At 42.4% G+C, this 16,340-nt stretch overlaps 1 protein-coding gene across 6 annotated transcripts in view; it reads right to left on the reverse strand.

The window, feature by feature from the left end:
- Esrrg (estrogen related receptor gamma) overlaps nt 1–16,340 on the reverse strand; it is a 604,577-nt gene that overhangs the window by 185,893 nt on the left and 402,344 nt on the right. The window lies entirely within an intron of this gene.

Raw genomic sequence — 16,340 nt, forward strand, 5'->3', positions numbered from 1 at the left:
GTAGGAACCTCGGTTCCCTCCGTGACTCTTCATTTCTGTAGATTGTTTGGGCCCCTCTCTTATGTTTCCTTCTCTGGGATAGGTAGAGAGCCTAACTGCCTGGATTTGCAAGAGGCACCTCCAGGACTGTTGTTCTGAGTGCATCAGACCCCAGTGGTCTTTGTAGACCTGACCACACAATTTGTTTGCTATTTCCAGCCATGTAGAGACCCTGTGCCTCAACACCGTATTTTAACTGATTTCCTAGGTTGGCACAGGTCAGTGCAGAAGCACTCTGCCTGGTCATGTGCTCTGCACACAAACTATGACTGAATGAATTAATTTTGCCTGATGGTGGATGCAGCTTGTATTGCTTAACTTTTTAATAATTATTATTTTTAGTCTGTATTGCTTAACTTTTTAATAACTATTATTTTTAAAAACTATTGCTACTTTTAGGGGTTGCTTCTGCCAATTTTCTCTTTTCTGATTTGGGAACTTCACTATGTCACACTTTTCTCCTTGAAATGAGTATTTCAGTCAGGAGATGGGGAGAGAAGAGGTAAAGGGATGCTCGACCCAAAAAGTATATGTGAAACAGTCACAAGGAAACCTGCTGTTTACATGAATTGAAAAACAGTTTTCTTAAAAAAAAAACTCAGAGTTAATTCTTCATTAATGAATTTGGTCATTAGGATTCTCAAGGAAATCCTCCCAAAGAATGCCTCTGACAATTCTAAAAACAAATAACATTTTTTGGAAAAACAGAAAAGCGTATGTATGAATCAAACGGGCTGTGGGAGAAAGAAAATAAATCCCTCGGAGACGTTGGGAAATACAAAATTGAATGGAAAAGTAATTAACACTAGAGAGCTGAAACTGTAATTAAGCAAAGTTTCATTAGGAAGAGGTGGGTGAGGCTGGTTTCTAAGGGGGGAAAAGGTGCCGGGTAACAATAAAAGGAGGCAGGTTTCCGCACAAAGCAGGCAAGCCATGTCTTTAACCAGATCAAATTCTTGAAATTGGCTGTCAAGACAGGATTGCAGTGATTTATACCCGTCTATCAAGTGCGAGGAAGGGAGCCTCCGAGAACAGAGGCAAGCTGCTGCCACACGGCCGTTCGCAAAGAGCCTTTAATTTCCACAGCGCCATCTGTTACCGAATCTGATCCACAGTCCCCTCTAATCTGGGTTACCTTCCATAACACTAATTCTTCCCCAACCCTTAGGAACGGGAACCACAAACAAGTAAATAAATAAATAAACCTCCCGCTGTCGCTGAGTGAGAAATTGAATATTACAGGGTAAAGGTGTTAAGCCTCAATGGCTTACAGGAAGTGCATTTTTTCCCCATTAAAATGTATTCCTGAGAAAGGGATTGGCTTTCCCCACCCCAATGCTGCGATATGAAGTTGCTCATATTTGAGGAGGGAGAAAAAAATAGTGATGATTTAAAAGTAGGCTGGGGACATGAAAGCAGAGGTTGTCATAAGACACAATTGTTGTCAAGTTTAGTCACTTTCAGAACTGGCTATGAAAATCACTTTGTCATGGTCTTCGCATCTGGAAAGCCTGAAATTGTACTTTTGTTAGGGAAATCCAAGAGGGTGATGAGTGTATCCAGGAGGAAAGCAGAAGGGCAGAAATCAAAACCTGGGAGAAAGGGGAGTGGGAGAGTCTTAAAGTAAAGGGATGTGCACGGACGCATGCACACTCGCCCCTCTCTGGCCGGGCTTCTATTAGCAAGCGCCTGCGATTCGCCAAGGCTCCGACCCTTTGCCAGGATAATAACCAGCACACAATAATGAGCCTGCCGAGCTATAAAATTATAAAGTGCTTTCTGCATCAGAGAAAGATTAAACTATGCTCAGTAAAGATTTAGTGTTAAATGCATTTTATTGCTTCCTAAGTCTGTGAAAATTTGTTATCTCTAAAGGCAATACTACATAAAGACCCACGGGCGGGCGTGCATCACAAAACCAGGGGGGAAAGTGCCCTTTGCATAGTGGCCCTGATTCTGATTATGCTTCCAGCCACTGGGCTCACTCCCTAATTCTATTAGCATCAGAAGAAACACCAGTTTTTCTTGTAACCTTGTGTCACGTGGCACATCACCCGCGTGTCAGTGACTATCCTGCAAGAACGCGAGATTTTAAAAACCTTTACATTGATCCTAGGTATGATTAGCACCCATAAATACATTTCTGTAGGGAAGGCTTTAAATAAAGGCTGACCACAATCTGGTATTACCTTAAGTCCTAATGCTTTAAAAATCCTAGTCTGTTATGTAAACGACACAAGCTTTCAGGAGGGAATTTTTCATTTTATGGATGGATATAATGAGATATCTAGATCAGAACAATAAAAAAACTTATTTTTAAGATGCAAATTGTTATGAAGATAAACATTTTAGATTCAAAAACACAAGGTAACTTGAAACCGGAAAAAAATATTGCATACAAAAATCCTACTATATATATGTGTGTGTGTGTGTGTGTGTGTGTGTGTGTGTGTATAGTGGGGGTGGATTTATCACTGAAAATATATCACTAGTTATCATAAATTTAAAGTATTAATGATTGTACAAATGATTCTACAGAATACAACTGTTAAAAGTAAGGAATATAGTAATTTTGATAGTACATAGTTTTTAGCATTTCTACTACAGGTATACATAAAAGAGAGAAGTTTTAGTTGCTTTACACACACACACACACACACACACACACACACACACACAGAGAGAACTCCAGACACACATTACAACTGTGTCTCAAATATTCACTAAGAAGCATAACACTGCATAACCAAGTGTGTGTCGTCACAGTATTTGTAAGAGTCTACACCAGAAAAGACAGTCCTATAACTGAGGGACAAATCATGTTACATATATTCATACATATGCAATTTACATATAGACACACACATGCATATTCTCACATGTGTATACAGATGCCTACTCACACTCACAGATACATGTACATACCTATGTGCACAGATGCACACATACATACATGCTTATACATATGCTTACACATATGTATATGTGCATATGATTGCATGCATACTCACATGTATGCATACCCAGAAGACTGCTAGCCAACAATACAAGAAAGGAACTGTGATTAAACGGCATAGCCGATCTCAAAGTCACACTGGCAGAAGAAGCAACCACATCGGAGTTGTGCTATCCAACTCTGGGTCTAGAGAATGAGGAAGCTGCTGCATATTAATGAGCTGTGCATCTTAGAGTTGTGGATAGACTTGCTGAAGAGAATTGGAGACTGGTGGCTAGCTCTGTGTGAACCGAGTCACACTTGTCACTGAGTTATACAACACCTCAAATACTTGTTTTGTTGCATGTAAACTTCTCTTCATAAAGTTTATTTAAACCCATTGTTCAATGGGTTAAGTGTAACAACTTGGAAAGACCAGAGGTTTCCATTAGCTCCTACGCCTTGGAAAAAGCCTTTCTGTCCTTTTTTGCTTTTGTGACAAGGTCTCAGTCTGTAGCCCAGGCTGGCATCAAACTCATAATCTTCCTGCCTCAGCTTCTTGAGTACTGGTATTACAGATATCCCCCATCATGCCCACATATGTTCCCGCTCTTAAATACAGATCAACACATCAGGATGTAGTGGACGAAGGTTTACCAGTGATGCCTGGAACAACAGCAGAATGCAGACCAAGAGATACATCTCTATTTCTTAGGTCTTTTTAAAAACATAGGCCCTCAACGAATAAATCTCTAGTAATTTAAACGATAGGTTTTTTCCCTGTAACCTGCTATGAAACTCTGTAAAATATTCATCATCACCAACATAAAATAACCCCCAATATCTGGTGTACATTTTGGCAACAAAGAAAAGTCATGTGACTTCCTTGTTTCATTCCGTAATGAATGAGAAAACCCTTCAGTTGAAACATGATATGTGAATGTCAATAGAAGCAGATGGGCTTTAAAAGCTGGTTTGGGAGTCAGATGTGGTGGACCAGGAGGCAGATGCAGAGGGATCTCTGAGTTCAAGGTCAACCTGGTCTGCATAGGGAATTCCAGGGCAGCCAATACTATATAGCAAGAACTTTTCTCAAGCAAACAAGCACTGGCTTTGATGACCAGCACAGTAGTGCACACCTGTAATCCTAGCACTTGGGTGATGACAGCAGGAAGACCAGGAGTTCAAGGCCAGTCTCAGCTCTGCTACATAGTAAGCTTTCAACAAGTTTTGGTTACATGATGAGATTGTGTCTCAAACAAAAACAAACTGGAGGTCATGTGGGTAACATTCTTGCCATGCAGGCATGATGACAAGAGTTCAGATCCCCAATGTCCACATAAATGCCAACAAGGCTGGCCAAACTGTCTAGCTTTAGGTTGAAGTAAGAGACTCTGCTTTAACGTGTAACCAAGAAAGATACTCCATGTCAACCTCTGGCCTCCACATACATCTACATGTGCCCACACATACCATATGAAACTCACATGCCCCAACCCCTCTTATTTTTCACCTACAGATTATTTCCTATTCCCACCGACTTAAGTAGAACAACTATCCACTCATATTGTAATTCTTTTTAATATTCTCCTATTCCCAAGTTGTTGAAGGAATAAACAAATGCATTGATAAACCCATAGAGCCACAGAGTCAAACCTAAACTAAAGTGTTCTTCATACAATGTGAGACACAGCCAAGATTCTCAAGTATCAATGAACTAAAACACTAAGTACAAGAAATAGCATGTTCCTGTCTCCTTAGGTCCCAGGAAGCCTGCTAACAGTCTAGCATATTGGGTGGAACTGTACTGCATGGCCAACATTTCTAACTAGAAGGTCTGGTTTGGAGTTTACCAACATGGTTCATGGCCTTACATTGCTCTGCCACATATTCTACAAGATTCAGCTGCAAAAGGTGTAGAATGGAACCTGTATCACACTGGGAATTGTGGGAAGAATAAATAACCATCCTTGAATAAATAACAACGTTGAATTCAGTGACTCTCGAAGAAGAAAGACTAAAGCAAGCACTTTAGGAAGAGAGGCTGACCTGTTGGTGGGTTCAGAGTGAGGGAAGAGGAGCCATAGAGAATACTCAAAGGGCATTTGGAATGAGCCAAGGGGGGGTTAGAAAAGAAATGAGGGCCAGAATGTCCCATGTTTGAAATGTCGTATTACATGAACTAGATGCCCCTTTCCAGATACTCGGAGGGTATGGAGAAAGCAAAGAGAGAAGAGAAAGAAACAAATTTGTGTTTGCACCAAACCCTTCTTCTCTGCTGTCCCTCATCCACCCTAACCACAGGTTAGACCTATCATGTGACGAGAAAGAAAGATGAAGTGGGAAGTCCCAAGTGCATAGTCATTCTAGCAGACTTGAAGATGACTTGAAGCAAGCTGAGGTAAAACCACTGAAAGAAAAGGGACAGGCACCGTGGCTCAGCAGGTGAGCTCTTGTCTGGCATGTGTGTGAGGCCTCCAGTATGATCCAGCATTGCTCACCCACAGAGGGGACACTGTCCAGGGTGGGGGCGGCCGTGTCTGAACTTCAAGTAACCCACAAATAATATACCACAGTCAGTCAGGTTAAAATTACTTTGGAAGTTTTTTTAATTGACTTTTGTTTGAATCAAGCAAAGTACAAAATCAAACTCCAGGTGATGGAGCTGTTCCTTATGGGGATTCTGATAGTGCCTGTCGTCAAAGGCGCCTTGCATAAAATTAGATGTACGTAAAATTAAACGCAGAACTAGATGATGCCCACAGAGCAATGAAGGTGTCTGAACTGTCAAGTTGCAGAAGGCACGCAATATTACTACAGTGATGTTTTGTTGGGGTTGACGGAGCCTGGGACCTCTGCATGCCAAGGCAAGTGCTGTGTCTGTGAACTACAACCCTAAGTCACTTGTTTCCTTTCCCAGTTTCCCCCCCCTGGAGATAGCCCACGCAGGCCTGGAACTCCATGTAGACCAGACTGCCTCACAGAGATTGCCTGTGTCTGCCCATGAGTGCTGGGGTTGACGGCACATGCTGTTGTTTCTGGTCTTGTCAATTTGAAGTGCCTCAGTAAGTCCCCTTGGCTGTCCCTGAACTCATGTTGCCCAGCCTGGCCCCGAACTTGTGATATTCCTGCCTCAGCCTCTTGAGTGGCTGAGATGACAGACCTGTGTTGTCAGCTCAGCTCAGCTTCATCATAGTATTGCAGCACAGTTATGCAAGACCAATTTCTTCGAAAGAAACTGTATAGACAGAAGTACATAGGAATTCTCCTTGCTGTTCCTATGAATCTTTGCCAGTCTGAAATTATCTAAAGACGTTTCAACTAATTTACTTGTTGTTTAATAACTGTAATTGAATTTCATTCTGCTTCACATGTACCCCCAGTAAGTTTTTGCTATGCTGGGCAGATGTGAGCTACTGGATGAATCTGTAATTTGATATACATTTTTTAGATTATAAAGGCATGACTGTCAGGTGTTACATCAATGGAAAACATCATCTTCTACTACTGTTTATAACTGATCACATGATCATCTATTTCTAACTTGCATCTGTCTAGGAGATTCTCGTGAGTACTAAAACATTGACTGTGAACAACGGGAAGTGAGGTGATTAAAACACAGCACACACGGCCCTCCTAAGACCCCTTTCAGGGACGTTGGTAAGGTTGTCAGTTGAGTGTGGTGCTCACAACTGTAATCCCTGGGATTCAGAAGCCTAGGGAGGAGGCAGTAGAATTGCCAAGAGTTCAGTCCCCGCCTTGGCTATAACAGGATGCATACAGATTACAAAGTGAAAGCCCCATCTCCAACAAATAAAAATACCAAAGCAACAATAACAAAAGGCATCACTCTCAAGAACTACCAACATGATTCCTTAAGTCCCAAGAAGAGGTCTGGAAAATAGGTTTCTTTTTCACGTCAAGGCAGAGAGAGACATGAGAATCTGAACTGGTGACCAATGACCCCAGTGTGACCCTTTCATTTCCATTTTCTATATGAGGAAGCAGGACTAGGAGAGGGAGGATCACCTTGGATTTTTCTGAGCTTAAACTTTTTACTCAGGACTACAACAGGCCACAACAGAAATATATAATGCCAATATTTTAGTGAAATTATTTTTATAAATGCATAGGACAAAATATTATTTTTAATATTTTTAATGATCAGATCTTAAAGTGAGTGTGTTTGTTTTTGTTTTGAGACAGAGTCTTCCTATATGTATAACCCTGGCTAAATACGCAGACCAGACTGGTCTTGAACTCAGAGATCCTCCTGTTTCAGTCTCCACTTGCTTGAGATTAAAAGTGTGCACCACCATGCCTGGCTACATCTGAGTCTTGCTTTGGAATATAAATTTGTACTTATCTGGGACCATCACAGTAAGTACCCGGGCCTTTCTAGTTTTCGTGACTTGGGGAATGCACGTGGAGTTTTACTGACTATTCGCCAGCATCAGCTCACTGATTGTATGGGATTCCCTTCCCTTCTCAGAGCACGAGATGAAGGTGTTGTGAAGAACACTGTGGCACATTTTAATACTCTCACATTCACACCCTCCCTGCACTGTCTGTGACAAACATGGTGTTAAGCTTCAAAGGGAAAGAAAATGAAGTCTTTTTTTTTCAAAAGAAAACATGATATATTTTAGGAAAAGCCAAAATAGCCACCCTGAGCATTACTGTGAAGTTGAGTTCTTCTGCATCAGGTTCCATGTGGATAAAAAGTGACAGAGATCTGGGAGAGGATAAGTAGCTAGGAACAATTTCTAAACTAACCAACCATGTTCAACAGCCACAGCCACTGGTAACCTTACAGAAAACACGACAGGACTGACCCTCCGTTACCAATCCGAAAAGCTGATTTCTCTTCTGAGGCACATTCCCTGCAAATGAACCATAAGAAACACTATGGTTCTGCCCCACAATACACAGTACTAAACATCAAAGTTCCCTACCTTGGGGGGCAATGGGGTCACCCCCCAAAAGGCCATGGTTCCTTGTGCCCATGGCCCATCTGCTCTGTGACAATTAACCTGTGCATTGTGTGTAAGAATTCATCCACCTTTGTTCCGTGGTTGCCAATGAGGCAGATATCCAAGCTTTCCAGTCTCGTGAAACACAGGGACCTACAGGCAAACTCCGTGTTCATCACTACGTCTTGGTTGGATGCAAAAGCACTGAACACCTTGAATTGATGGCCCAGGTGCAGGTGTAAGCTGTATATGAGAATCTAGGGTGGAGACTAAGAAACAAATTCAGGGGGACAGAGAAATAAATGGGAAACAAGGATAGGGGGCAGCTTCACCCCCTTAGAAACTTCTCTAGGAGTGGTTCTGTGACTTGGGAAACTGAGGCCCAGGAACAAAACCAAAATATCCTATCTACACACACATACATATATACTGGTCCTCCACCTTCAAAATTGAACTGACAGATTAGCAAACACAGATAATGCCTTGTTCATTCCCTCACTACCATACAGACTCACGAAACTGGGTGGTGGGGGGCATGTCAAGGTTACAGCTGGCACAGAGAAGAGGTCTTCATGATATCTAACCTGCATCTCTGTGTTGAATATGTGGTCAAATTGAAACCTCTGTGGTCTATTGAAAACTCTGCCCAAGATTTTTCTAGTGATGGGGAAATGATGGTTTGTGATTGGTTGGCTGTAGTGAGTACAGGGGGTTGTTGCCTTCGTAGTTTTACTAAATATGAAAGCAAAAGATTTATGTTATGGGGAATAAGGGCAAGAATGCAGTAAAAATGAGAAAATATGGCAACCGTGTGCCGTATATCACCAGAGGAATAATTATTTATCTAAAAACTTGGCGTTGTTAGACTTCCAACATGCAGTATATGGAATTCATATATTCAAAGGGGGGACCATAATAAGCTGCCAGATGGAGGTGATGGATATGTGTTTAAACCCTATGACCAAAACCCTAAGTCTGCCTGTCACAAGGAGCCAGGGAAAAATGGAATTCTCCTTTCATAACTCTTGATGCTGTAAGAGGGAAAACCTGGACGAATGATGAGTGGCTCATTCTAACGGACAGATGGACACTGAACTCAGGGAAAACACATGAATAAAAAGTCATCTTCCTCAGCCAATGCCACTGTCACTTGTTACATTCAGAGAGTGAATGGAGGTGGGGGAGACTTCTGCGGGGGCTTGGTGTCTGGAAAACACAGACCCAACTTGCAACAAAGGCGGGAGAATCTTTATTCACAAGTTCATTTGCACATCACAAGTTCATTACAAATTACCTCTGGCTTAAAAGCCAGAGAAAGGACTGCTTATGTGTATCTGTCAACTGATATGTGTTGTGCGGTCCCTATGTCTCACAATCCATCAGAAAAGGTATGTGTCCTATGTATAGCATGTAAATCCACTTAGTATCAGGCATCATCCTTATGGAGAGAGAATGAGAGTCTAGTGTCTCAATGCATCATCTGTTCCTTCTGTTATCTGCCCTCCAGTATCTCCTAACTTGCCTGTCCCTTCTGTTATCTGCATTCCTGGGTTTATTGTTTTGGTTTTGTAGATGAGCTTCTTGTAGCCCAGGTTGGCCTCCAACTAACTAGCTGTTACAGCAAAGGATAACATTGAAGATAGATTCTCCTTCCTCCGCCTCCTCCATGCCGGGATGACACACATGTGATGCCTTGTCTGGTTGATGTAGTGGTGAGGACTGAACCAGGGCCTTCTTGCATGCTAGACTAGCACCATACCAACTAAGCCACATTTCCTAGTACGGGGTGGTCCCCCCTCTGCACACCCCTACACATACAACCTGACCGAACTCCCAGGCTCCAAGTCTGGCAAAGTCATGGTCTTAAAGAAAAGCAGAGTAATTTTAAACTAAAAGAAGATTCTAGCTACTTCAGAGTTTAGAGATCCATGTGATGGCAATTTTCTTTCACACTCAGCAAGTTTACAGTAGCAAGATGTTCCCCTGACAAATTAATCACGTTCTAAGCATTTCATCAGATAAATAAAATATCTCTACGGGAGGGTAAAATCAGCTCACTCAGTTGGTAAAACCTTTCCTGCATAAAAGTTCTTGAAACGAGTGGGGGATGGCCTCACGGGCGTGCTTGCACACACGTAATCATTTGTGCATGGGAAAAATGTCAGCTGAGCTGTCATGGTGTTGACCATAACCCAGAAGGCATTCCCAGCACCATGTTCAGATAACTTTTCACCTGCCCCTCAAAAGGCAGGAGAAATGGAAGGTGAGAGGGTCTCTTGAAACACTGTAATTGCCAGGCAATCTGCTAAAACCTAGTCTTTGTCCTCTAGGTTCCTTAGTGGAAGAAGACTGAGGCCTGTAGAGATGGTTCAGCCATTAAAAGCACTGGCTGTTCTTCTAGAAGACTTGGCTTTGCTTCTCATCCCCCACAACCATCTCACAACCATCTGGAAATCTGGAACTCCAGTCCCAGGAGATCTGAAACCCTCTTCTGGCCTCCTACAGGCACTGCATGGACTCAGTACACATACAAGCAGGCAACACACACACACACACACACACACACACACACACACACACACACGTAGAGGAAGATCCCTTTCCTTTCTGTTGCTCTCTCAGGGGTGATAACGAACTCTTGCTTTCTCATCACCCTACTCTCACCCCCGTTTCCTAGGCAGGTCAGGAGGCGACAAGCAGCTAGGCTTCTGCCTCTGCCTTGCTTTCCCCACTGCTAATTTCGGAAAGAGAAGCTGGCAATTATAGGTAGTGGGAGACTGATAAGGACGCACACATGCACAAGAAATAGGTTCAATTCGAGCTCCCTGACTAATCCTTATTATGACTCATTTCGCCTGCGGAATTTGTCGGTTGAGGTAAGAAGCTAATTTGGCTTTGAGAAGTGAAATCTCAGTTTGTACTTCCCCTCCAGTGCTACTAACAACCCCGTTATTAAGAGCAAAGTGGAGGGGAGAGGGCATGGGGTATTTATGGCGTGCACAGCCTCGCCAAGCACTTTTTGCTTAACGGGCTTTAAGCAGAGGCACCAATTTCTCTCGCTTCTGAGCCCACAGTGTGCACCATTCAACCTTGGTCCCTGGAGAAAGTGTATTATTTTTGAAACTGATACCCGATATGCATTCAGACATCTATGAATGGCCAAGCAGCCTGAAGAGCTTCCCTGGAAATGGCAACAAACAATAACAGTAGTCTTCTGGGCTGCTCCAACCATCCATCGTGTACACACGCTGTCTTTGTGTCTTCACTACTTTCCTAGTGGTCTCTTAGCAGGGCCGTCTCCCATCACATAGAAGTCAACATTACCAATGTGTTTTAAGACAATAAAGGAACCTGGCGTTGAGCCTGGGCCATCAAGACATCCCCAAGCCAAAGATGACCATGACACATTGTCTTCATTGCTTAAGCAATGCCATTCTGTTATTGTCCTTGCTTTTGGGAAACCCCACATGGTCACCTCACCTCCCCACTTATACGGCCATAAAAATCCCCGTGATTCATTATTACACCCCTCTTCTTCCCAGTGAACGGGGTAATGAAGTTCTTTATGGGGAGCTATTAAGTACCGCGGATGCTGTTTGCTTCTTATCCATATAATTAATAACACTATAACTGTGAGGAGAACCCGTGCTTCAAGCGGCTAGCTCACCATAAGTGCGGCTGATCTGACTGAACTGTCAATGGCAGATCCCATGAGGAGCCACTGCAGAAGACGGAGTCCTTTTGAAATCTACACTGTGTTGCACAGAGCCTTTTATTAGCCTTCATATTCTTTCTTTATTTTAGTTTTCATGATATCAAAAAGACTTACCAATTTACTCCATAATTACAAAGTCAGCAATCTGCAAAAGTAAGTCACAACACTAATTAATAACCTGCTGGGTATCTTCTTGAGAAATGATAATATTTTTTCTTTTAAAATTCCTAGCAAATATTTGGGTTCATGGCTTTCTCTAATAGACTACACGCATGCCTCTAAATAGCATGCCCCATGAACATCATAATCTGATAAAAAACGAAGTCCGCACCCAGGTTATATTCTTGACTCTTACTCGACTCAAAGGGGCAAACTGTAAAATGTTGGAAGGGTTGGTCCTGGGAGGCAAACTATGCTGCCAGTTGCTCACCGGTGAAGTTCCCATTGTCGTTCCACGAATATAGGTACATTCTAGACTCCCCTTACCTAAAGAAATATGCCTTGAGGTGATCTTAAGATAACAAAATACTATATGTTCCAGGTACCACCGAGACATGCATACCCGACATGACAAAAATCATCCCCTGGGACTTATCCAAGGCCCACACAGGTCAGAGAGACTCGACGTCCTTTTGTCACACTATTAACAGAGCCAGAGTCCGGGAGGAAGCATCTTAAATAAAAAGGTAAAACTTTGAAATCAGTCCAGCAAGTCTTGGTGAATACAAGTCAATTAAAGGAATATGCAGAAATCCAAGAGTTCTCCCAGGAGCAATAGTTTAGAAAAACCAACACTGTGTGTTGGGGGGGGGGGGTTGAACTACTTGTGGTGCTCCCCAAAACTGTCTTGGGAGCACTGAGTGGACCCCTTCCCTGGCAGTCAAGGACTACCACTGGTGTGGCCCCTTGTCAGTTCTTCCCTCTGCCCGCTGGGACGTTTACTCAGCAGCTCAGCAAGGGAGTTTCCCAGGAAACTATGGTACCAGAACACTCAGATGCGTCTATTATGAATTCTCGGTAGATGGGATGCGGAGAGGAAAGGGATTTCTTTCCACAGAGACAGAGTTCTGAGAACGGGCAAGGAGAGAGCTGCAGCATTGTGACAGGCAGGTGTGAGGCCGAAGTGGAACTAGGTGAAGAGGTGACTCGTTGCCTGGACTAGCTGTGTATTTTCAACTACTTGGCTGAAGACAGTATTTTATTTAGAGCCTCAAAGGCAGACATGAAGAGGAAGTTCCCAGCAGATTTTGGAAAGAGATGATTGTCAATCAATCACCATAAAAAAAAATCCCTTTTAAAATAAAGGAGGTCACCAGTCGCTTTTATAATTAAGCTATGCAAATTATTTCTGTACCTATTTGGCTGTAGATATAAAAATTGCTTATGTTCAAAAATAACTTGGGGCTTCACTGGCAGGGAGAAGCTGAATTATGTTTACTTTGCAGCTGAATAGAGAATGGAATAGGTCTGGTCTATCCTAGAGCAAGCACCACCTCATCCTTTCTAGCTGTGAGAGCAAGGGAGACACCAGCAGGAGACACCTTCTCACAGCTTCATTATAGGTTCGTCAGCTAAAAAAGAAGAAAGAAAAAGAAAAAGAAAAAAGAAACAGGCTGGGCACAACACAGAACACTCTCTATCTATGTTACCCATTCACTAATGTAAAACTGAGAAGGGAAAAAAGATATTAATTTGAATGAAGTCTCCTCCCTCACCAGAAAACAATACCACCCTCTGAATGACTCTGACACCACGATCCCAGACATACCCCTTACATTTCACGTATAACTCACAGCCATTTTGTACAAACCAGCTTCCCCTAGATGCTGTGACGATTACAGCCTCAGAAAATGACTGTTATGTATACAATGATGCCCACGAAGGTCTTTCAAGCCCATTTTGCTCAGGCTCTCCTTGTGTCAATATTCAGCTTGAATATAAGCAATTCACTGGACCCCAGCTTATGATTTCATTATTTCATTTTTGCATTAATCACAGTGCTTAGGACTATCGTGTGAACCTATCTGTTTAATCTAAACACAAAAACTCAGAGTTAGGCACAGATTTCTGTCTGATGACTTTTATTTCCCATTTAGAGTCTATTAATACAATCTACTAATTCATATACCCAATCAGTAAAATGAACTGTACCTAACTAAAATGGTTTTGTTTGGCCACATACATAAATAAAATTAACATAATTTTTTCTCACTTTTTAATCTAGCAGAAAAAAATCTGAACTCTATTAATTATAATTAAAAAGTCAAACACATGTCCCCCATCCCCCACCCCCCAACAAAACCCATCTGTTCCTAAAAGGACAAGCAGTAGCTTTACCCCTTCGAATGGATGCCTGAAATACACCATCCGTTATCAGTTTTACTGACTCTGAACTCTTTGAGATTCCCTATCTCCCGTGCAAAGCGGTCTGAGTTTTATCTAAACCCAGATAAATCTCATTGGTGTGTAATCTTCACAGTGATCTCCACACCCAAATCTACATGCAAATGGATGTTTTCAAGCATTAGAACATTCCAGAACTACAGACAAGGAGGGGGGCAGGCTCTCTTCCTCCCTCCCCTTGCTATTCTTCTCCCCTTCCTCTCTATTTATTTATACCAGCTACTTAAATAATTCACCCTGCCTGCTTTTCAGCCCCAGTGTTCCTCAGAAGAGGCCTACAATGAGCTCTTGCAGTCACCAGATGGACTCAAGCATGCAGCAGGTGGGCCAGATGGCAAGGCGCCCTGTCTGATGCAGCCTGCCTGGGCATGGGCTGCCTTTTCCTTCCAGGTACATTATCATCATCTAACGCCGAGCGCTGTGGAGTTCGCCGGTGGGGTGGGAGTGGGGCATGGGCAAATCCTTTGCAGCAGTACCAGAAGAATCATAAATTACCATCCTCTCTTCCACCACCCCAGCCCAACCCAGCAAGCCCTGATGTTTTGTGCTGCTGCTTTGCTAGCGGGTTATTCTGCTTTTGTTCTTTTCACTCTTGTAGACCTCTGGGGAAGGCTTTCGGGCGTCCTTCCGAAACATTCCATCTCAGCTTTAGGAAGAGAAAAGGATCCCAGGGGGAGTGATGGGTTAGAGTAGGGGAAATGGTGGAGAAAATGCACATTTTCACTGATATCTTTGTAAAAAAAAAAAAACAAATGCAGACGAAATGGACAGGAGGTTCTTGGATGCAGGACTACACCAGGGTAAGCTGTGCTTTGCATCTATGAAGAAGACCCAAGCCATGTTTTCATGGCTTCGTGGTGGTGTGGAAAATATTGTCTATGCCTCAGTGGTGACAATTCTTTGTCTATGTGTCTGGTGTCTTTTCTGAAAAAGCCTCATCTCCCTTTAAAAGTCCACCCTCCTACAGCACTGTTCCACATAAAACATTCTGTTACATAGCAGTTGCAAAGGAAGCTGGCCACACTGACCCTGAGCTATCCGGAGACAGGCCTCAGTAGCACAGAGTATAAATTTTAATTGAGCATAAGCACTTGACAAAAACTCTCCCGAGATGTTTTTGGCACATTCTGACTGGCAATGGCACCGTGGTACCACGGTTTGACCCTTCTATAAACTTCTGTGATGCCAGAGTAAATCTTACCACCTAACTTCACTAATCATCTCACTGGAAGCATCTATAGGTGTGGAAGACAATAATTTTAACGACCCGAGGCAAAGCAAGCTGCATCTTCAGGAAAAAAAAATTACATAAAATGCATCTGAGGAGTGCACATTGCAAAGAGAGAGGATGGCTTTGAATTCAATCTTCAAGTCCTCAAGCAAATTGAAATCCCTGGCTTTGGGGAAATCTAAAGGGCAGCTGTGCAGGAATGCTGGATGAAGACCCTAGCTGAGAGTAACACAAGATAAACGGACTCCCATCCATACGGTTCTGAGTGCAAAAAGTCTCACTTTAAAATGTGTTATGTGCACCCATGACCATCCTGTATTTTCATCATTTACATCAGGGATCCCGGAGCTAAGACTGCACCTGTGCACACACAGGGTTTCTCAAAACAGGACCCCAACTCTTAACAAGTTAAAAAAGTGCAAAGGAGTAACAACAACCTTTTTTATTTTTTGAGGTGACATGAGAAGTTACTATAGGCTATGGATTTGATACTAAACAGTTGGATATAAAGAACACATGTCAAAAATTAATTTTAAATTGGTATTTTCTAATCCCTATTTCATTAGCTATCATTATGAGTTGTGAGTCTCCAATTAGCACATTCCTATCAGAGTATTTAAAATCATAAACAGAAAAGAAGGGGTATTTCTTAGGAAAGAAACACTAGAAGACAAATGATGGTAAGCTACCTTCTTAGGCAATATGATAACTTGGAAATTAAAATTTAATTTTTAAGGGGTTGGGGTGGTGTACACCCTTAATCTCAGCACTTTGGACCACAGGCAAGTGAAATATGTGAGTTCAAAACCTGCCTCACCCTACAAAGGGAGTTCACAGTCAGTCACTCAAGGATATGTAGCAAAACCCGGCCTCAAAACAAAAAAAATGCAATCTTCAGAATTTACATAGCTCCTAATAACTTGGGAGTTCCTTGCAAATTACATGTATACTAAGACTTCTATTTCCAAACTGCCAGGCAATATAACTTCTACAGTCAAATTAGTGAAAGAAAGTTCTTTGCTTAAAATTTTTTGAAAAATGAGT

This window comes from Mesocricetus auratus, unplaced genomic scaffold, assembly GCF_017639785.1.
Source record: "Mesocricetus auratus isolate SY011 unplaced genomic scaffold, BCM_Maur_2.0 Super-Scaffold_100676, whole genome shotgun sequence".
Classification (NCBI taxonomy): domain Eukaryota; kingdom Metazoa; phylum Chordata; class Mammalia; order Rodentia; family Cricetidae; genus Mesocricetus; species Mesocricetus auratus.